We start from the raw sequence: 23,613 nt of genomic DNA on the forward strand, positions 1-23,613 counted from the left end.
GTAAGCTGAGGGGTGCTTCTAAATGTCTTATCTGCCCGAGTTTCAATGCCTCCTTATACTTCTACTATTCCACTGTACCTCATCCTGCAAAGGGTGGTAACCTGGATATATCCTGTTCATCAGCAAGGCCGTAAGCAAACAAATACTCCTGCTGCCAGGCTTGTTGTCTGAGAGTGAGCGTAGGTATGCAAAAAGAAAAGGAGTACTTGTGGCACCTTAGAGACTAACAAATTTATTAGAGCATAAGCTTTCGTGAGCTACAGCTCACTTCATCGGATGCATTTGGTGGAAAAAACAGAGGAGAGATTTATATACACACACACAGAGAACATGAAACAATGGGTTTATCATACACACTGTAAGGAGATTGATCACTTAAGATAAGCCATCACCAGCAGCAGGGGGGGGGAAGGAGGAAAACCTTTCATGGTGACAAGCAAGGTAGGCTAATTCCAGCAGTTAACAAGAATATCAGAGGAACAGTGGGGGGTGGGGTGGGGGGGAGAAATACCATGGGGAAATAGTTTTACTTTGTGTAATGACTCATCTATTCCCAGTCTCTATTCCAGCCTAAATAGGTATGCAGGTACGTAGGTATGCAGTTTGCATTTTCACTCCTGCCCTTGTAGATAGTGAGAGGTGCAAGGACCCTGATTTGCATTTGCTCTTCAATTCCCGGTGCAAAAATGTAGGTGCAGATTTTGCAAGAGTGAATTGCAACACTATCTTGGATATTTTGAAAATTTGCCTACAAGTATGAAAAGCACCTGAATTTTACAAAGCATGTTGGAAAGGCTAGATACTGTCAGCCATTTTCCTCCTGGAAATCTCTCTTTAGTGCCCAATTATTTCGCAAAGTTTTCCCATGGAAATCTCAACTACCTTTAAGTGTTGTCAAGTGTTTCATAACTGCTTGAGTCAGACTGTAGGCTCTTTGGGGCCTGGTTCTTTTTTTAATTCAGTCTTACATCCCTCCTGCGCAGAATGGGATTTCATACTCTGCAAAGAGAATTCCACTGGGTTTCACAAAATTCCTTTAAAAACTCTCCTTTCCTGCATAACACACAACATTGTAAGACAATACATTATATAAAATGGCATGCACAGTGTGATGCTGTAAGGAACAGGGGAGCCATTTATGATATTATCGATACCAATATTATGAAATTGCAATGAATTTTATCCCAGATATGCCATGTAAGGTATCAGTGGAAAAAGTATGATTTTCTAAAAATGATGATAAGCTTGTTTATATGTATGTATCATCTTTGTGTCAGGAGTTATAAATATGGGTGGTATATTTGATATCTCAAACATATATCTGGGTGACACCCCCAGCCAGATTGGCATCAGCACTAACAGGCCTGCTTGATGGCTCATTAAGGGCAATCAGCTGCACAATGAACCCATTGAAAGAAGCCAGGGGCTTCTCCTATGAGTCAGCAGGACATGTACCAACATGCCAGAGGACTCCAAACACTTTTCCATGCCCATGTGCTGTGAGCTTGTGTTTGGGACAAAGGATGTATAAGCCACATAGTAGAGAATATAAAAAGGCAGCTGCATTACCTCCATTTTTCTTGAGTCCTGCTTCTCACCTTTGGAGTAACTTCTCTACAAACTGAAGCTTTGAACAAAGGACTGATCGACCCATCCAAGTTTTGGATAAGAACATAAGAACGTAAGAATGGCCATACTGGGTCAGACCAAAGGTCCATCCAGCACAGTAACCTGTCTACCGACAGTAACCAATCCCAGGTGCCCCAGAGGGAGTGAACCTAACAGGTAATGATTAGTGATCTCTCTCCTGCCATCCATCTCCACCCTCTGACAAACAGAGGCTAGGGATACCATTCCTTACCCATCCTGGCTAATAGCCATTAATGGACTTAACCTCCATGAATTTATCCAGTTCTCTTTTAAACCCTGTTATAGTCCTAGCCTTCACAACCTCCTCGGGCAAGGAGTTCCACAGTTTGACCGTGTGTTGAGTGAAGAAGAACTTCTTTTTATTTGCTTTAAACCTGCTGCCCATTAATTTCATTTGGTGGCCTCTAGTTCTTATATTATGGGAACAAATAAATAACTTTTCCTTATTCACTTTCTCCACACCACTCATAATTTTATATACCTCCATCATATCCCCCCTTAGTCTCCTCTTTTCCAAACTGAGAAGTCCTCACTTCTTTAATCTCTCCTCATATGGGATCCATTCCAAACCCCTAATCATTTTAGTTGCCCTTTTCTGAACCTTTTCTAATGCCAGTATATCTTTTTTGAGATAAGAGGACCAAATCTGTATGCAGTATTCAAGATATGGGTGTACAATGGATTTATATAAGAGCAATAAGATATTCTCCATCTTATTCTCTATCCTTTTTTTAATGATTCCTAACATCCTGTTTGCTTTTTTTGACTGTAGCTGCACACTGCGTGGACGTCTTCCAAGAACTATCCATGATGACTCCAAGATCTTTCTTCTGATTAGTTGTAGCTAAATTAGCCCCCATCATATTGTATGTATACTTGGGGTTATTTTTTCCAATGTGCATTATTTTACATTTATCCACATTAAATTTCATTTGCCATTTTGTTGCCCAATCATTTAGTTTTGTGAGATCTTTTTGAAGTTGTTCACAGTCTGCTTTGGTCTTAACTATCTTAAACATTTAGTATTGTCTGCAAACTGGATGTGTTCCAGAGGGACTGTATAAACCAGCAAATGCTGCTGAGAACCTGATATATGGACTCTGAAGTCATATGTATGTACCTGATTGCTTTGACCATTTAACAATGCTCTTCTCATCCTTTTCTTTTCTATTACAATAAATCTTTGGTTTTAGATACTAAATGATTGCCTGGCAGCATGGTATTCTGGTTAAGATCCAAACTAGTATTGATCGGGTAACATGGCTGGTCCTTTGGGGATCAGAAGCATATTTTGTATAGTGAATAGAGTTTTAAGTAACTTCTCACTTTACTGAACTTATTTGCTCATTGGGAGCCAGAGACTGGAATGCAATAAAAGAGGCTGTGAGATTTCTTTATTTCAGCTTCTTAATAACCAGTATGGGGGATCAGGAGCACAGTTTGAGACTGGTTGGTGAATCTAACTACTGTGTTGACCACCAGTTTTGGGGGAATCTGCTCTCCTTTTTTGCAGCCTGTTCTGACCTCGCTATTTTCAATGTAGGCTCAGATCACTCGCATTTACAGTGTTACGCACCATTGCATACTGGATTTATTATTTACGTATGTGCTTCATACTTGATAACCCTATGTCTGTCCAAAGTATGTCACATTCATAGAATAAAAACTTAACACAACTTTCAATTTTATTTTATTTGGATTTCCTAGCTTTTTCCATAGACTGATATAGGCCTGTTACGGGCCCCTTCTTCACCGGGGCCAGTAACAGGCCTATAAAATGCTTGCATCCCTTAAAAGACAAATTAATTTCACTCTTAAGGTACAAGTATGTACTTATTCTGGATTAAAGCTTATTAAACATTGTCTGGTGGTGATCATACACACAGACACATTATTTTTCTTTTGCCAAAAGGAAGGGAGTTTTTCATCTTGAAAATACACTTGTTGCTTTTGGTAGGACAGAAGCAAGAAATCAGGCAGGAAAGAATCATGTGGTAGACTGTTTCATGATTTCATTGCCACATTGATCTTTCTCCCCTCTATTCGCATATTCACCAATAAATCAAGAAAAGAAAGTAGGACTGTAGATATTGTAATAGTGTGTTACAAAACACTCAGATTGTCAAGGCATTAGTAATTTATTGAGGAGGCAGTTCTATTTACACATCCACTGTTCCATTTCTAATTGTCTGACACTTATTTAGTATTGAATGAAAGGACACAGCAGGGATCATTGAAGCATGATACTCTCTCGCTGCTCTCCCAGTCCAGCCTTCCTGGGTTTTGAAGACATTTTTGAGATAGACATTCACTTTCTCTCTTTTACTGTAAATATTGAGAAACCCAAGATCTGGAAAGGCACCAATTACAGTTTTTTATGGGAATATAAGCCTTTCATTTTTAAGGTGATGGAGGGCAAAGAAATTGCTTTTCCTTTTAGTATACTCGACTGCTCCTCTCTTATTAATCAGAGCACTTCCCAGCTCAGAAGTGCTGAAAACATATATTTTTAGATACCTCACACTAGCCCTTATTGATTTTCTTGAGACTAAGCGCTTGTTCATGCACATTAACATAAGAGACAAATAACATGGCAATGTATTAAATACTGTTGTGTGCTTCATCGTGTCCACTAAATGTCACTAAGAACTTGAGAGTGACATGGACTGTGATCCACACGGCTGGCATTGTATACTCAATCCATTAGCACCTGGATACTATCATTACTTTATGCTTTGAACATGCAAGATCAATTTTAATATAGTTACATTAACTCCTACTGTCTATCAGGGAGTAGACAGTACAGTTAGGAGAGATCAATAAAGTCAACAAAAGGAAAATATAGAAAATATATAATGAAGGTTGTAGTTAGCTCAGAGGATTGATAATGAGTTATTAGAGTCTCTGATTCTTAAGTCACCAGCCCAGACTGGTGGTAATGACCAAAAGTTGTTACCATCAAATAGATCTTATCTTAAGGTTTTATATGGTCATTCATTAATTGATGCTGATGGTGGGACTGATTCAGCACAGCATAAAAGGTGGACAGACAGTTCAATGAAGAGAAGGACAGAAGGAAAGGTAAAGGTATTTAAATCAGAAATGTGCTTTTTACACTTGTTGGTTTTGTTTTCTATAGATTTTAATCTCAATTATTTCTGAGATGAAACCAATGTGAAATTTAGTGTATTTAGAATTTTGAAACACTTTTTTTTCTCCTCGTCATCTGGATGGTGGGATAATCATGAAACAGCTACTAGGCAGCCATTTTGTATTTAGTCATATGATTAGAGAAGGTGGGTGTCAGAAATTTTGCCTAATTTACACAAAGTAAAGTAATTGTCAGGAATACAAATCCTTTTTTTTTTTTTTTTAAGAACTACAATTGAATTCTAGATCCTTTTCTAGTTGGGAGTAGCACAGAAAAGTTAAGAAAGGCCTTCTGCGACTTTTTTTTCCATCAGCAGTATATCAAATTAAGAGCACAAGAATGGGCATACTGGGTCAGACCAATGGTCTATACAGCCCAGTACCCTGTCCTGCAACATTGGCTGGATGCTTTACATGCAGGTTTAATTTGGCTAGATGGTAGATAGTTAGCTTTTATCTGTTCTTGCTCAAGAAGAGGATCTTGATCCTAGATTTGGAAGTACATTTAGAAGCTCCACTTTGTTATCTGTGTTTTCTGTAATCAGAGTAGGACCAGATGTGCTTAGGATTCAAAGCCTACAATTTCTGAACATAAGTATGAACTGTATCTCCTTTTGATTACTTCTAGTCAATATGTTAAATCAGTTCTTCCTGTCTCCAGGCCACTACTTCAAAATCAATACCCAAGACTGAACAGATTGTCTGTCTTTCTTTCAAATGAACAGTCTAAAGGTGTAATATCCAGTCACTTGTTCTGGGGTACATACTCTAGGGGTACCCAAAGGGCAACCTTGTAGTCATGTACTTGCAACAACATCTGTTCTGCTTTGTCCTCCCTTAATGAGCTGTCTTATGGTGTTACCAGACACTGTTGTTACATTTTCTGCTGACCAATATTGCTTCTCATTTCCCTTGACTCCTGCCAGAAAGTTATTACTGGAAATCAAATGAGGTGCCCTTTTGACTCTGAATTGTTTGTACATATGAAACTGATGCTGCAGACAAAATCCTACTTTTTCAGAAAAGCTACTAGGGGAAAAAAATGGAGTGAAATATTGTCTCTGCTAAAGATCCTCTCTCCAGAAGTAGTTCGCTATATTGCTACTAATAGTCTGTCTTCAATCTTCCCAGAAAAATAATTGTTTCATAAATACAGCATCTCTTTCTTATAGGCTGTTCTAATCTTCCAGTCTTCATAAATGGTACTTTCACCTTGAGTGCACCCTTTGTTCACATTCAGTAGAGTATTGCACTATATAGGGGCTAGCAGGGGAGTGTGTAAGACATGGCAACCTACATTGAGAGTGGCTCTTTATAACTTGGACATGCTATAAATGTTTTCTGTAAATATTTGTTTTTAAAGCAGAAACATTTTCACTTGATTTGGCCCCATCAAATGCAACCATCCGAAAATTCCACAGGGAAATCAAAGACATTGCTTATAGCTCATTTCTTCCTTGAAATATGCTCTCAATATTCAAGCTTTGCAAGTGTCTTTGTTCTTTTATTTTTTGTAAGGATGAGTTTCCTAAGGGACACACCAGAGTATGACTGGAGTAAATTGCAAAGGTGCATTATTGATAGTGTCAGAACTGATGTTAATAACACAAAATAATAAGCATGAAAGATCGTGTTTCAGTCTTCTCCCTTTTAAAAAATAGCTAACTTCCCATTGCTTTATGAAAGAATCTACACATTAGTAGCAGAGATGGTTTAAGAAACCTTAGGATCTGGTCCTAACAATCAGAGGAGGCTTTGGGTACATCTACATGGCAATAAAAGACCTGCAGCATGGCTGCGGCTGGCCCAACAGCTGTTTCGAGCTTGCGGGCCTCAGGATGCAAGGCTACAAATAGTGGGATGTTCAGGCACAGGCTTGAGTCTGGGCTCTGAAACCCTGCAAAGGGCGTGGGTCTGAGAGCCCTGGCTCCAGCCAGAACTTGAATATGTGCACTGCAATTTTTAGCCCCGCAGCCTGAGCCCTGGAAGCCTGAGTCAATTGACCTGGTCTCAGACTTGATGCCACAGGTTTTTTATTGCAGTGTAGATGTACCCTTTGTTAACCTTAAAGCAGAGATAGACTGCGGTAGTTAAGGTACTGAACTGGGTCCGGGGCGCTACTTAGGATCTCAAGCGGGGAGGGAGGGGTGAAGTCTAAAATATTTACAAAATGTTTCCTGAAATTTTACCAAATACTATCAGTGATGGAGGGAGGGAATTGGGGTAGATACCCCAGGAAAGGGGTGGGCTTAGGTGCTGGAGTCAGCTGGGCCAATGGAGGCAGGTGACAGGCCTTACCAGATCTGATCATGAGCTACGAAGTTGAATTGTTGGATGGGGTTGGTACTTTTCTGAGCTAGCCTCCTACTCTCTGGGTGAGCCTTCCCTCTGGTCAGATGCCTGGAACTGAGCCAGCCCTGCCCTACCCTGCACTGCCTTATGTGTTACTGGGAGATGGTGGCCGAGCAACAATGCTATTCCCCAGGCTACCACTACCCCCTTGCTGGAATCAGCACCCCCAGGGCCAACTCCTTGGCATCTCCTCTCCTCCACGACACCCCCAGAGCCGGCTCTGAGTCCTTTGCATGCCCCCTTCCCCATGGGCAGCATGTGGGAGCTCCGGAGAGACAGGGACACCCCCCACTGGCAGCCAGCGCTAGCAGCCCAAGCTTCTCTGCTGCTGCAATTTTCTATGGGCACCAGGAGGAGACACGGCACTTGCCTCTGAGGCTGCAGCAGCAGCAGTACCAGGGGACAAAAGTTTACTGAATGTGTCAGGATCAGGGTTGGGGAGGCTTTGCCCCTCTCCTTCCCCACCTTGTGGTGCCCCTGACTAGAGCTCAGGAGATATTAATTCAATTTTTGGCTCTGCCACAGACTCCCTGTGTGACCCTGACCAAGTCATTTAATCTCTGTGTCGCAGTTCCCCACCTGCAAAATGGAGATGATAATGTGCATTAAATTAAAATAAGCTTTCTATAATAAAAGAAGAATATACTTCTTTAAATTAGAGAGATCATCTTTCAAACTGAAAGGCAGTCTGGTCACTGAGGTCACTGTTGGGGAAACCGGGCATGGCCACTAGGTAACTCAAGGGGATGGAAGACCACGAGTGTCGATGAAGCCCCCTCACTCTAGGCCCAGATGCCCCCCCCCTTCCCTTTTCTTCCCTTTCTGCCTGGAGACACTCACAGCCTTCATGCTGAGAAATTTGCAACAGTGTATTGCAGGCGCAGACTGGCTGGAGCAAGATTAGGTCAAGCAGGACAGGAATGTTAGATAATGCTGAACAAACAACTCCATATATGGGGGAATAGATGATAAGAAGAAAAAGGGAAATTGGCCGGTATACTGGATTGGCTATATGGATACTTAGGGCAGCTTGCTATTGGATAAGCATGCTAAAGAATGAATGTATAAAATATGTGTAACTGCTTGCACTGGTGTGCAGGATTTGAGATTGTTGTCTCCCTGTACCGCTTGAAGCTTCAAATAAACTTTTCTACTTCTCCACCCTGTTGTGATTATTGGGCGATGCACACCGGGCAACGAATCCAGCTGTTGCCTGCCTCGGGCATTTTGTGCCAGCAACATCACCAAGATCCAGAAATGATTATTTCAGAGTTAGGACTGGCTATAGAGTTCATACACTAAAAACGACGATCAATTACATTTTTTTAAACAAAAATGTGCTATAGAATTTTCTTAAATGTCCACAACATGTAATAAACACATCATGTCAGAAATGTTGCCTCCAAAACAAGAAACAGAAAAGTGGAGTATTTCCAAACTTAGTTAGTAGTGAGAACAGTCAACCTAAAAAAAATATATTAAAACAACTCAACAAACAATAATAGCTCAATTAACATATTGGGTCCCAAAGAATTTGTTCACAAAGGAAATTGACAACATGAATTTCTGTAATGATAATTGTCTCAGGTTAAATAATACTTAATGGATATATTAAAACTTTGATTTATGAGTCTATTGACTTCCTATGAAGAAATACACCTTTAGTCTGTGTTAAGAGATGAATGACATCACCGCTTCAAGCACAGATGGATTTTTCCAAAGTAGCAGTGATTGACTCAGCTAAGTCCTGGAAAGGTGTAAATCAGAGAAGCCTTTTGACACTAGATCACTTAATCATTTGAAAAGGCAAGTTATTGTGAATCATAGTACAAATTTAACATATCTATAAACATTATAGGGGAAGAGAATAACCAATATGACAGAAGCACCAATATGACAATTTCAATAACCAAAACTTATTCTATTGGTCAGCCCCTACTACTTTATCGTGATCCTCTTATTTGGAGTTTTTCATTTTCCTATTGGGGGTAATTTCTCTGTTTCTTAGATGAAACTGTAGCGTCAGGAGTATCTGAATTAAGTAGGCAAAACTGCACTTTTAATTCACATGCTTTATTTGGTAGCATTTGATTTTATTTCTCCTGGAGAGAAGAGAAACAGTGTAGAAGAGACCTGGATCTTAGTTGGACGCTTGGTGTCTTTGCACATGCGCAAAGAGTAGGGCAGGGTAACTTTAAAAAAATCAAAAACTTCCAGAACGAGATGCAGTAGTTACCAAACATGTTCAGTAGTTGTTCTGAGACCATGTGGGAAGTTTTTCGTTGTGAGCAATCCATCTGGCAGGTCACAGGCTCGTCATCCTCTGAGAGCTGAGCCAATCAGTGAGCAAGAGTGGGGGAAGGTTATAAACAAAAGAGTTAAAAACATCCCTATGGAATCATCAGCTGATTAATGCAGGACCAAGCACTGTGTTTGCTATAAGGACTGGGTCTCAATACCTGTAACCGCTTTGAATACAAGTATGTGCTATTCCAGCTTTATGTACTAGGGAAGCCCTCCATTACAGTGTGGTCCATCACAGTGTGTTTTATGGACCTGGAGAGAGAGCTGGAGGGAAGCAATTGTCTCCCCTAGAGGCTACAGAGACTGTGTAACCCACATTTGGCTGTAAGCTAACTGCTTTTAGCTAACTGGGATTATGTTTCAGTTAAAGAGAAAAAATAGGGCAGCACATAGTGAGATAAATGTTTACAACTTCTTGCCTGATTTAATGTGGCTTATTGGGGTGCCCTCTAGAATGAGATCCGTATAGAGACACAGGTAATGGATATGTGAGGTGCTGATTCCAATCCCTGTACCACTTTGCATATAGGCTACACATTTCAATTTCACCAGCAATTAGAAAATGGGTCAGCTATTACCACAAGGGCTGGAATGCTGTTAGCTGTGGAAACCCCACGCTGTTTGTTTACTAACTAATCTATTGAAATGTTTGAAAGGACTGAGATGCTGTCATTTCTCAAGCTCCAAAGAGTCCAGGTGACACTCTGTATACTGTGTTCACTCTATGAAGACTGAAAAATCATCTCTGAGAGACGATTAGAGAGGTGTGTGCATCTGCACGCGCGTGTGCAGAATTATAAAAATTGTTGGAGGTTAAACTAGGAACCTGAGTTACAAGTCCACACAATTCAGGCTTAATCAATTTTTCATAGAATCATAGAATATCAGGGTTGGAAGGGACATCAGGAGGTCATCTAGTCCAACCCCCTGCTCAAAGCAGGACCAATCCCCAACTAAATCATCCCAGCCGGGCTTTGTCAAGCCTGACCTTAAAAACCTGTAAGGAAGGAGATTCCACCACCTCCCTAGGTAACCCATTCCAGTGCTTCACCACACTCCTAGTGAAAAAGTTTTTCCTAATTTCCAACCTAAACCTCCCCCACTGCAGCTTGAGACCATTACTCCTAATTCTGTCATCTGCCACCACTGCGAACAGTCTAGAACCATCCACTTTTTGCAATTATATGTATAATTTTAGACAGAATTATTGTCACTTATAATATTTGAACATATTTTTATGCCAGACAATAACAACTGACAAGATGGAATAGGTGAATGGGCCCAAGTTACCATATACCCGGGCACTGGGAATTCTCCTGTACTTCATGATGGTCATTGCCTCCTCTGATTCCTTGGTCTGGTCCATCAGTCCCTTTCCTTCAATTTTAGTCCAGTGTTTCTCCAGTTTGGGCCATGTTCACTAGAATTTTTATACATTTCAGTTTCTGTATTACTTAACTTTTATCCAGTCAGCTTTTAGAATATTACACATTTTTTATGTAACCCATGTGTTACACATGCACAAGTTTCAGTTTACCAAACTGTTGCATTTTATTGTGGTTTATGTAGATTTTATGTCATGCTGTTTTGTGTCACCCTGTTCCTGGGTCTTCCCAATAAAAGGCTTCTTGTTACAATTTTGTGTATTTTTTCACCTCAAAACTTCCAGCACAACATGTTACCTTTGTTCTGTTGGCAATAACGTCATTTAAAAGAGATTGCTATTCAATGTATAAGAACTGGGACAACCACACTTATGCCAGCAACACTTCTTGGCCTAAATGTCCAAATTTACACAGAAACACTCTTCTTTTATATACATTTACACATTTCATTGTGTTTACTGTGTATTGCATTACTCATTTGGGGATTAGCCTGGTTACTTTACAGGAACCAATCCCTGTGCAGCATGCTCTGTCCATGCATTGTCTATGTACGACTTACTCTTTACCTCATCTTTACATTTCCAACCTAGCTTCGCCATTGATATCTTATTCTCTGTCATTGGACAGCTGGCATTATCCAGATGGAAAGTGATAGGTCTGTGGGATTGGAAGGGCTCATGTAATATAAGAAAATCTTCCCACAAGGGAAGGAGGTAATGTAAGGTATCCCAGATATATGGTATCTATTGTTCTTGATATGGGTATTTTTTTATTGTGTCTTGTCCCTTGGCAGGGCTCAGTGGAGATGTAGTTCCAGAGAGGACAGTCCTCCTAAGGAACAGTTCTGAGATCTGTTAGAGGTGCACAGTTCATCTGAGAAGTAACCAGATGTCTTCAGGTTTTTATCAGGATGACCAATGGTAGAAGTGAAACTTGTTAAGGCTGCAGAATTCTTCTGAATGCTACTGTGTAAGAGGAAGTGTGCTGAAAGATTTTTGTTGAACTGTGGTGATGATTTGTATGGAAAGAAAATGTATGAGGAGTAATTTTCAGTACGTTAGTTTGTCAATAACCACAGAGCTCCCATTCACAGGCTTCTTCAAAAGTACTGGGCCAGGGCAACAACAATGATAATATTTAGGTTCTGACCAGTATGAAGGACTAGACTTTCTTACTCTGTGACAGCAAGGGTGGTGGGTAAACCACAGGTGCAGAGAGGCTAGCCCCTGGCCCGGCCTGCCCCATCCTTTCTGCCTCAGGCCCTGCCCCCGCTGAAGCACAGAGGCCCCCACCCCAGCCCTGGGCTGCCTGAGCGCCTCCAACCCCGGAGCACTGGGCGGGTGGGTGACGCACAGCCCTCCCCCAGCCCTGGAGCACTGGGTGGTGCGGTCCCAGTGCCAGGGACCTCCCAGTGCTGGGTGGTCCCAGCCACAGGCTGGCCGCCCTAGCTCCAGCCCCACACTGCAGGCTTCCTGGAAAAAGAGGCAGCTGACTGGGCTGGGTCAACTAGCAGCAAGCAGGAGGGGGTCTTGGGGAAGAATGTGCGCAGAGCCATGCAGGGCTGTTCGGGGAGGCACAGCTTTCCCCAGCCTATGCTATGCGCCACCCATGCATGACAGGTTCACCAGGAGGGAAAACACCAGGAGCTCTCCCCAGGGCCAAACACAGATGCAGTCCCTGCTGTGTCCTGCATGCAGAGACTGTTTACTCTTTTCAGCACCATGAGCACAAGTCACTACAAATGGGTGGAGAGAGGTGGGAGGGCCCATTGCCCAGTGTTATTGCCCAGCAGATCTGTCTAGGTATGCAAGTAGAGGGAGCATGCTGCACCTTTCTGAGGTATAATCCCTCCCAGATCTCCCCCTTGTAGCTTGGCTTCAAACCGCCTGCCATGCAGGCCAGTGTCCCTCATTGAGATTGACGTTTGCAAGAATTGGAATTATTAATTCAACTGCAACAATATTGTTGGCAAATGTATTTTTTTTTGTTCTGGCTTCTTAACTGAGGATATATGCCTCATTAATCTTAGACATATCATGCTAAGAGTATTATTGAAGTTAGACAGAATGATAAGAAACATTCTAGGGAGCACAGATTGGTACATGCAGGAATAGATTTGCCCATTAATCTTCCTGCATTCAGTACAAGCAACCTCTTTTGTTCCTGATGCTGCGGGCTGAAGCCTGCTGATCTTCCTCTTACCCCATTGTTTCCTATTAAATTAATACAAGATAGACAGAGTGTATTATATTAATTGGTACTCACCTCTGTTTCCTTGCCAAAGAAAGATAGAGGAAGAAGGGAAAAGTGTCTTGAAGCCATCACTAAACATTATGAGCAAGAGAAATAAGCAGTAAATTCAATCCAAAATGAAAAAGTAAATATTTAGAAAGGATCCTACAATTCTCTCTCTTCTCCCCTTAGTTGTGGTTTTTTACATAATTAATATTTTACTGAAGTTTCATGATGATTTCAAGTACAAGTGATGGATGATTTACACATATGCTACATCAGTGTCAGCAGAATTTAATCTACAATACAGGGAAACAATAGCAAGATACAATGTTGTACATTATGTTTCAAACTGTGAAAATGCAACAGGTGTAACGGGCATTAAATTAGGTATAAGAAAAGGAGGACTTGGTCACAAGGTCTCAACAGATGAGGTAAGAAATTCACTATGACCTCTACATGCAGTGACCACTGAACTGTTTCTAAATGAGGTTCTATTTATCTACTCTGGTCAAATAGGTCATACTAACAATGTTTTTACTCTGCTAGCTTATTCATAGATTCAAAGGTCAGAAGAGACTACTATTATTATCTATCTATTATCCTGCATAACACAAGCCACAGAATTTCCCTGAATTAAATCCTGTTTGGACTGCAGCATACTTTTTAGAAAAACATCCAAACTTGATTTAGAAATGGTTAGTGATGGAGGATCCACTACAAACCAAGTTGCTCCAATACCTAAATATTGTGCTGTGCTGTATTTTGCCTCTGAATTTATCTAGCTTCACCTTCCAGCTGTTGGATCCTGTTATATCTTTGCCTGCTAGTCTGAAGAGCCCATTATCAAATATTTGTTCTTCATGTTGGTACTGATAGACTGTGATCAAGTCAACCATTAAAATTCTTTGTTAAGCTAACTAGATTGACCTTCTTGAGCATATCACTATAAGGCATGTTTTCTAATACTTTACTCATTCTCCTGGCTCTTCTCTGAACCTTCTCCAATTTATCAACATCCTTCTTGAATTGTGGACACCACAACAGATAAAGTATTCCATCAGTGATCGCACCAGTGCCAAATAGAGAGGAAAATCATGGGCGGCAGGTAACATAGGCTGGGGGAGGCTGTACTTCCCCAAACAGCCAGGTATGGCCTGGTGAATGCTCCACCCCCAGGTCCCCTGCTTCCACTCTGGGACTGGGGCGGCACCACTCGCTCTCCCAGTGCTCTGAGTCTGGAGGGGACTGAGGTGGTGTTGTCCATCCTCCCTCCCTGCGCTCCAGGACTGGGGCTGCTAGCCTGGGATGGGGGCAGGCAGCTGCGGTGGGGGGGGGGCGTGGGCTCTGGCGAGGGGAAGGGGTGGGGCCTCAGGTGGAAGGGGCAGAGCTGGGGGCTAGGCTTCCCCAGCCGGCGGTTCATGTACCGCCCATGAGGAAAATATAATCTCGCTAGTCAGTATTCCCCTTTTTATGCATCCAAGAATCATATTAGTTCTTTTCCACCAGCACTGCACAGCCTGTCTCAAACCCCGGCATTGGGGACCATGGCGGAGGGAAGACAGCAGCACCAGATGGGCCAGGAGAAGGAAACACAAAACCCGTCTCCCGGGGGCCATTGTGAAAGGAAAACAAGGCACCCCCAAGCAGCTAAGGTCACCAGCAATAATTGCATCAGCACACTCCCGGGTCTTGGGGGTCCCAGGTGCCCCTCCATGTTGGGCCAAGGGGAAATCCCTCCAGATGTTCCCGAGTGCCTGGCAGAAGAAGCATCAGCCCTCCCCTGAGGAGTAGTATACCTGGCACTGGGCTTCCTGATGAGGCACCTGGGAGGATCCCTCAAGAGCCTCCCCTGCACCTGCTAGTGGAAGGATAGTACGTGACTGAAGGGTGGGGTCCTTACAGCCCAATGGGAGGGGGCTGAGGATGGACAGCAGCTTCCCCAGGGAGGAGAGGAAAAGCAGAAGGGCGGCATTAGGCAGGAAGGGAGGAAACAGAGGTGAACACCACCCATACACCCAGTGGGGATGGGGCTCGCAACAAACTAGTGCCCTGGGATCTGCTAGTTTATTCCTAGGGTGGGGGAAACAAACCAGCAAAGGAGCCGCAAAGAAAGAAGCCCCTAGGGAACTAGGGGGCGAGGCAAAAGGGAACAAACAGAGTGGCCAAAAGGGAGCGGGCGGGGCAGGCAGCAAGGAGAAAGAGGACAAACTGCTGCAAGGGTGGGGAGGTGGGCAAAGCAGGGGGGGAAGGGGAGCCCACCAGCCAAATGCAGCTAAGGGAGAGAGGGCAAAGCCAAGGGTGGGATAGAAAGGTGTGCCTATGAGTGCTTGGAAAGCAAGCCTCACTGCTGAGAAACCCCAGGTGATTAGAGGAGGAGGCGAGCAGCTGGACCACAGAGGGGAAAACGGCCTCCAGCAGTGTCTGGGGCGGGGGAGGGGGAAACAACAGTGGTGGCAGCTAAAGGGAGAAAGATGGATTGGGGAGTGGGGGGAGAAGGACGCCATGCCCCTCCCCCTTCTCACACCAACAACATCAGCTACCACCACAGAAACCAAAGTAAGGGCAGTTGCAGAGCACAAGGCCAGGAGAGACCCCAAGCAAGATGGAAAGAAGAGGGGCTCCTCACTCCCCCTCCAAAGAGCAGGCCAGTAGGGCCTCCCTCAAGCAGAAACAGCAGCAAGCAGGGGGGCCAGCAGGAGAGCAGAAGAGGGGAGCCTGGAGCAAGCCCAGCAGCTGCAGCACTTAGCTCGCGCCCTGCTCACAGCATCTTCACACCTGCACGAGAGAGAGAAAAAAGGCAAGTAGGCCAACCTTGGAGCCGCTGGGGGAGAGGGGAGACAGCAGGGCCAGGGAGCAGCAGGAGAGTGATCCTATTGATCCTATTTATCGTAAAGGACTCTCCCCAGCCTTTGGGGAGGATCCACTGAGCCTGGGAACTCAACTGGTTATGGGGAGCAACAAAAAAGAAAACAAGGGCAGGTATGAAGGTCAAAGGGTCAAAAAGAGAGAACCTAAAGGGGACACTGAGCGGAGAACCCCACACAGCACCCACTGCTCCTCAAAGGTGTAAAGAGAGCCAGCGGACACCACCCAGAGGAAGGAATTTTCCTCCAGGGCAGATTGGAAGAGGCCCTGGGGTTTTTTCACCTTCCTCTGTAGCATGGGGCACAGGTCACTTGCTGGAGGATTCTCTGCACCTTGAAGTCATTAAACCATGATTTGAGGACTTCAATACCTCAGACATAGGTGAGAGGTTTATCGCAGGGTGGATGAGATTCTGTGGCCTGCATTGTGCAGGAGGTCAGACTAGATGATCATAATGGTCCCTTCTGACCTTAGTATCTATGAAGCTATGAAAAACTCCACCTGGATGCGTGAACGGAGGGAGGATCAGAAATAGGGCCCACAGTCACAAAGAACTCCCTCAGCCAACATCCTCTCCTGGTGTTGTAGTTGACCGCTTTGGCCATCACCAGGAGAAGGATGACGAGGAGGGCCACGGATAGGGTATGCGTAAATGAAAAGACGGGGAAAGAAATATAACCAAAACATAAAAGATCTAGGAGAAGCCGGAATAGGGGCTGTAATCTAGTGCACTCCAATTAAACGTGTGCAAGGGTGACCCTCATGCGACAGAAGCGACAGGCATCAGGGACAGGGGTGAAAGCAGCCAAGTACATTCCCATGCTTACGGCTCTGTCATAAATATAAAGGGAAGGGTAACCACCTTTCTGTATACAGTGTTATAAAGTCCCTCCTGGCCAGAGGCAAAATCCTTTCACCTGTAAAGGGTTAAGAAGCTAAGGTAACCTTGCTGGCACCTGACCCAAAATGGCCAATGAGGGGACAAGAGTCTTTCAAATCTGGAGGGGACGGGGAGACGGGACAAAGGGTTGACTGTGTGATGCTTTTGCCGGGAACAGATCAGGAATGCAAGCCTTACAATTCCTGTAAAGTTAATAAATAATCTAGTTAGAAAATGCATTAGATTTTCTTTTGTTTAATGGCTTGTAAAATAAACTTTGCTGGAGGGAATGTATATTCCTGTTTTTGTGTCTTTTTGTAACTTAAGGTTTTGCCTTGACGGATTCTCTATGTTTTGAATCTGATTACCCTATAAGGTATTTACCATCCTGATTTTGCATAGGTGATTCTTTTACCTTTTCTTTAATTAAAATTCTTCTTTTAAGAACCTGGTTTATTTTTCATTGTTCTTAAGATCCAAGGGTTTGGGTCTGTGTTCACCTGTACCAATTGGTGAGGATTATTATCAAGCCTTCCCCAGGAAAGGGGGTGTAGGGCTTGGGGGGATATTTTGGGGGAAGATGTCTCCAAGTGGTATCTTTCCCTGTTCTTTGTTTAAAATGCTTGGTGGTGGAAGCATAGGGTTCATGGAAAAGGCAAAGTTTGTACTTTGAGGAAGTTTTTAACCTAAGCTGGTAAGAATAAGCTTAGGGGGTCCCCATATCTGTACCCTAGAGTTCAGAGTGGGAAAGGAACCTTGACAGGCTCCATGAAGGATCCACCAACTGATATCCCCGGTGGGCTGTGGGACTAAGGTGGAATATGGGGCTGGCCTACCGGGGTTCCTCACCCTCAATGGGTGATATTAGGGCCCGACATTTGCTATCGGGGTGGGACACGAGGGTGAGGAAATGAAGAGTGTGGAGCACAAGCGTTTATAGATGTGCCCTTGGTGACGTTTGAAAGCGTACTGGCTGCAAGTGTGGCAGTAGGCTCAGGGTATACGGATGGGGTGGCCGATGGGACCCATGGGGCAGGGGTCCTATAAAAAGGTCTGGAAAGCCTGGAGTGTAGGGTGGGTGGGGAGAACCCTCCAGCAGGATGCACTCTAGGTAAGCCCGAGAAGCGGGCGATAAGGCTGCCAGGTCCTTGAGGGTACAGTTGAAATCCCTGCCCAGGACCAGGCACTTGTGAGGATCCAAGAACTCAAGGAAGGCAGACCCCTGCTGGAAAAAGTGCACCTGCTCTGGGCCCAATGTCAGGGCATAGACATTAACAAAGTTCAGTGTTAGCCCCTCCATATGGACCCGGAGATGCAGCAGGCGATCCCCCATGACCTCAGCAACCCCCAGTACCTCAGGTCGCAGGTCAGGGGAGACCAGGGTGGCCACTCCAGCCGTATTAACTGTGAGATAGCTATAATACACCCTGTTCTCCTGCTCCAGGTGCCACCTAGCTTCATTGGCCGGAGCCATATGGGTCTCCTGCAGGAAAACCACAGAGTATCCCCTGTCCCGAAGGAAGGAGAGCACCTGGCACCTGCGGAGGCCCATCCTACACACCCGAGTATTCAGTGTGGCAAAGATGATCAGTGCCATGATTAGGGCTGAGGGGGAGCCTCACTGGAACAGATGCCAATGGCCCCCAGTGGACCCCGCAGCAATCCGTGACCAACCCCAAAAGCCATCAGAGTCATGGAAGCTGCAGGGCTGCTGGTAGGCCGTAGTGGGCTGCCTACCAGTCCCTTTACCCTCCCCCAAAGTGGCCCTCATGGCCTGAAGGATATGGTGAAAGTCCCCCCAGTGCTGGAGAGCAAGCTGCACTTTGTTCCTGGAGCCATGAGTGTCCAGAAGAGGCGCAGCTCATCTCGCAGCATATCGGAGACTGAGGTCACAGAACTCTGGGAGTCCCCCAGTCGGGCCCCCACGACAGCCCCATGGCCTATGGAGATGGGCAAACAGGGCAGAAAATTGGTGTGGTGCCTGTTCTACCAGCACCACACAGCCCATCTTGGACCTCAGCATGGGAGGAGGTGGCGGAGGGAAGACAGCAGCCCCAAGGGGTTAGGAGAAGGAAACACGAAAGCCACCTCTTTCCAAGGTCCATCTGATGGAAGGGGAAATGAGATGACCCCAGAGTCGGCAACAACATGGGCGGTAGAGGGAGGGGAGGCAGGGGCGGTATCAGGGACAGGAACAGGACTGGGATCGGGGCATTACCAGAATCGGGGGCAGAATCAGGAACCACAGCAGCCGGGCTATTGGAATGTGGCATCTCTTGACCGGGCATAGGGGTCGAGAGAGCAGGAGTGGGAAGGGGGCCCTTGGCGATGCCAGGCTCAGATGCCATAGCAGACTCAGCACCCACAACCATGGATCAGGAGGGATGGAGTTTTCAATGGTAGGGTCCCAAACGGGATGGGGTGGCAGCTGCCCTGCATTTCCCAATGGCTCAGAGCCCGTCCGCTTGGCACTGGCCGTTGCCTCAGCAGGCTCAGTGGCCATGATCAAGGTGCCATCTGTGGCCAGGCAGATGGATGAGACAAGGGGCACGTTGGACATAAGATCAGGGACAGCAGTCAAAGAGAGGGGAAAGAGGGGAAGATAAGGAGGTGTGATGGAACCACTGCCCAGGTCAAGGCCCCCTGTCAAAGGTCCCCTTGGGTAATTAGGGTCAGACCTAGTGCCTCGAGCTCGCCAAAGATGGAGCAAAAATTCCCACCCTCTACCCTGGAGTCCTCCCCGCCAGCGACTGAGGCAACACTTACCTCAGTGCCAACAGGAGGGGCAGGTAAAAAGGGGGCTCCACCCGAGGCTCTGACAAGGAGAGATTCCAGAAGGGGAGTGGTACTTCTCCCTGTTGCTGCCATGACTGTCCCAGATGGCTCTACTTGTGAGGCCCCATCAAGGGGCGGGATGGGCAGTTCGGCAATACCAGCCCCCTTTCTAGTTTTGGGGGGCCTCCTCCTCCTCCGCACCGAGTGGGGAGGGTTGAGCTTGTGCCTTCCGCTTATTCTGCTTCCCCTGGATGAGAACCCAGCCCTCTAAGGTGTAGGTGGGGGCTGGCCAACAGGTTGGGGTCAGAGAGCAAGACCAATGGTATTGAGGGTCAAGAAGGCAATGGACTGGTAGCAAGGGGAAAGGAAAAATACTCCTGGGGCAGGCCCTCTCCCTCGCCTGGCGGAGACTCTGGCACTCTCTCCTCCATGGGCTCTGCCGAACCACATGCGATGGTCACGGGGTCCACTCACTCGCCTGGGCACTGAATGGAGGTGACAGAAGACTGGGGAGGAAGAGGGGTGACCACAGGGGACGGGCAACCAGGGTCACCAGCAATGACAGGGCCTGTCCCCTCCTGGGTCTTGGAGGTCCCAGGCATCCCTTCATGCTGGCCCAGGGACCAGTCCCTCTGGACATGCCTCATCACCTGGCAGAGGTAACACTGGGCTTCTCCCAAGGAATAGTGTACCTGGTAACGGGTCCCCTGATAAGGCACCAAAACGGACCCTTCAAGCATCTCTCCGTCATGCATTGGTGGTACTTGAATCTGCATCTACCAGCAGAATGAGAGAACATGATGGAGGGCAGGGTCCTTACAACCTAATGGGAGAGGGCTTATCACTGACAGGGGTTGCCCAGGGTGGAAAGGAAAGGCAGGAGGGCAGCACTGGGAAGGAAAGGTGGGATGGAAGTGAAAACCACCCGCCCAGGTCCCCCAGTGGCTCGAGGGGGACATACATGCCCCACACCACCAGCCCCTTTTCCACTGCCTCCTGGGTGGTGCCCTGTGATGCCAGGAAGAAGACCACCTTCCTGTACATCTTAGAGGCTGCCACCATGTCCGTGGGCCCCAACGCCCACACATAGGTCTCCACGTGAGGCGAGGTGGGCAGAAGAAGGCAGCGGATGCCATGCTGCCTGGTTAGAGTGGGAAAGGGAACCAGCTGCCAGGGATGGAACTGGAGGCGGCAGCTGGGAGAGATGACAAGGTGGCAGGTGGAGGGCCACAGCCACCTGGGCGTATGCTCTGGGGGTCAAGGAAGGGATTCCCTCAGAGATGGTGGAACAGATGGCAAGGGAAGGGGCACAGGGACCATGGCCAATGGTGGGGCCATGGCAGAGCGGACAGCCCCTACCACGGAAGGCTTAGCCTGCTTGGTGAGGCCTTTGCTCTTTTTATTCCCCTGGCCTTTTCTACCAGCCAGCGGGCCTCTCCCTGAATGGATGAGGTAGACAGCATGGCAGCAACAAGGTCCACACCTATGCCCACTGCTGGTGCCTCAGTGGGGGTGATGGCAGGTGGTCCAGCAACAGCAGTCAAGAGGATAGCCACAGGGATGGATGGGGTGGGGCAGACAGGGGTGGGGCGGCAGGGTCAACCTGAGCTCATCATTTCCTCTGCCAAACTCAGAGGGGATGGGGACAAGGATGAGCAGTGAAAAGGTAAGGGGTAGGGGAGAGGCCAGCCACTCCTCCCCACTAGGCTGCAGGCAGGGAAGGAGGGCACTAATGCAGAGGAAGTGGGCACTGAGACGCCTTAATCAGTCAGGGAAGCCGGGGGTGCAACAACTGACACAGGTTGGGAAAACCAGCTCCTCCGGCTGCACTGGGAAGGGGAGGGCTACAATATTACAAGGGTTGCAGTGAATAAAGGGTGGTTAACATAAAGGGGGGAGGAGCTCAAGCACATGGTGGGTGGACATGGGCGCACGGAACAAGGGGGCTGGACAAAAGAAGGGATCAGTGGATGGCGGGCTGGAAAAACTGGCTAGGGCTAAAGCAGGAAAGGTAGGGGGACTAACTGCAAGGGTTGTGGCAGGGCAAGGCAGGAAGACTAGCAAACACCCAGGGGCTGGAGCTGGGCAGGCAAACCAACAAACTACTGGGGACTGGGGCGGGGCAGACAAACAGCCAGGGCCAGGGGCAGGCAAAAGGGAAGGGGCAGGCAAGGGGAAGGGACAAAAACTGCTGCAGGGAGGCTGGTAGGTAAAACTGAGGATAGGGAGGTCCACCAGCCAAAAAACAGCAGACAGGGCTGGGGGGGGGCAGTCCAAGGAGAAGACAAGTGCACCCACATATGCTTGCAAATTCAGTCTTATGCTGGTTGCTATGATAGTCCCAGATGATGGCAGGGCAAGCAGCTGAGTCCAGGAGCGGAGGCAGAAGGTAGGTGGGAGTGGTGGAGGGGGCAGCAGTGGGGGGGGCTGGGGGACAGATGGACTAGGGGGACACCACCTCCCAACCCCCGTGTCCCCACCACAAAAGAGAGATTTTAAACAGTCACTCAGTCCAGCAGTAAGCCCCTTCCACAGTGTCCTGCAGCAGGGTTTCTGCGCACTCCCCCAGCAGCAGCAGCAAAAGTTCGCCTCTTCCTCCTTGAGGGAGCAGCAGGTTTCCAGATAGTAGCAACAGCAGCAACCAGCAGGCAGGAGGGACTCCACAGGTGGTAGTAACAGCAGCAGCGGTGAGGTCCCTCACTCCCCCTCTGGGGAGCAGCCCAGCAGGGCCCACCAAGGGGCAGCAACAGCAGCAAGCAGGGTGGGCACACAGCCCGCAAGGGAGCAGAGGGAACCTGAAAGGGACACTGAGCAGAGAACCCCAGACAGCATCCTCTGCTCCTCAAAGGCATCTAAGGAGCCAGTGGATGCCGCCCAGAGGAACTCTGTCTGGATGTGTAAACGGATGAAAGAACAAAAACAGGCCCCACAGTTGCCACAGGCCTCCCTCCTGCCCATAGCCAACCTCCTCTCCCTGCTGTTATAAATGGCCACCTTGGCCATAGCTAGGAAGAGGTTGATGAGGAGGTCCCTTGACTTTGTGGGACCATGGGTGTGCATAAATAAACAAGTGTGGGGAAAAATGCTGCCAGAACCTCAACAAGAAGGTCTACAGGAGCCGGAAGAGGGGCTGGAACCTGGTGCACTGTGGATAGACATGTGTCAGGGTCTCCCACACACTGCAAAAGGGCTGGAGTCAGAAAGAGGGGTGAACTGTGTCAGGTACATGCCTGTGTTCACGGCTTGATGAAGAGCCGCCAGCTAATGTCCACAGCCGGCTATGGAAGGTGGAATACAGGCTGGCCCACTGGGATCCCTCATCCTCTGCAACTGGTAGAAGGTCCTGCCACTTGGTATCTGGGAGGGAAATGAGGGTGGGGAAATGAAGAATGTGGAGCATGAGTGTGTAGAGATGGTCCCGTGGTGCGGTTTGGAAATGAACCGTCTGCAAATTGCGCAGCTGGCTTGGTGTATAAAGGGCTGGGGGCTGAGAGGGCTCACGGGGTAGGGGCCTGATGAAGTGATCTGGAGTGAGGGGCGGGCAGGGGATACCCTCTTGCTGGACCCACTCAAGGAAAGACTGAGAAGTGGGTAATAAGGCTGCCTCTACTTCCCGAAGTACATGCCAGGGGATGCCAAGGGCGGAGATCCCCATGCGCCAGCCAAGTGCATAGGGATCCACCCAGTCCCCTCATTTGTAGTCCAGGAGGTCTCCGATCCTGGTAACTTCTGCCAGAACCAACCTCTGACACAGCGAGGGGAAGATGAAGATTGCGTAGCAGGGGCTCCGTGAGGAGATCTGCCCCCTTGGTGGCCGCCACAGACCTAGTTGCTGAGACCAGCTTCCAGGTCTGGAGGAGGCCCTGGTAGAAGACTGGCAGCTCAGAGAGGTCTCACGGAAGACCTTTTGAGGGAGATAAAGAGATGCTGGTCATATCGGAGCCCTCAGAGGTGCTGGAGGAAGGCATGCGCCAACGTTCTCCATGCTGAGATACCTGCACGATAAAGGAGTCTCTG

Source organism: Dermochelys coriacea, chromosome 3 (assembly GCF_009764565.3).
Source record: "Dermochelys coriacea isolate rDerCor1 chromosome 3, rDerCor1.pri.v4, whole genome shotgun sequence".
In the NCBI taxonomy this organism is placed as follows: domain Eukaryota; kingdom Metazoa; phylum Chordata; order Testudines; family Dermochelyidae; genus Dermochelys; species Dermochelys coriacea.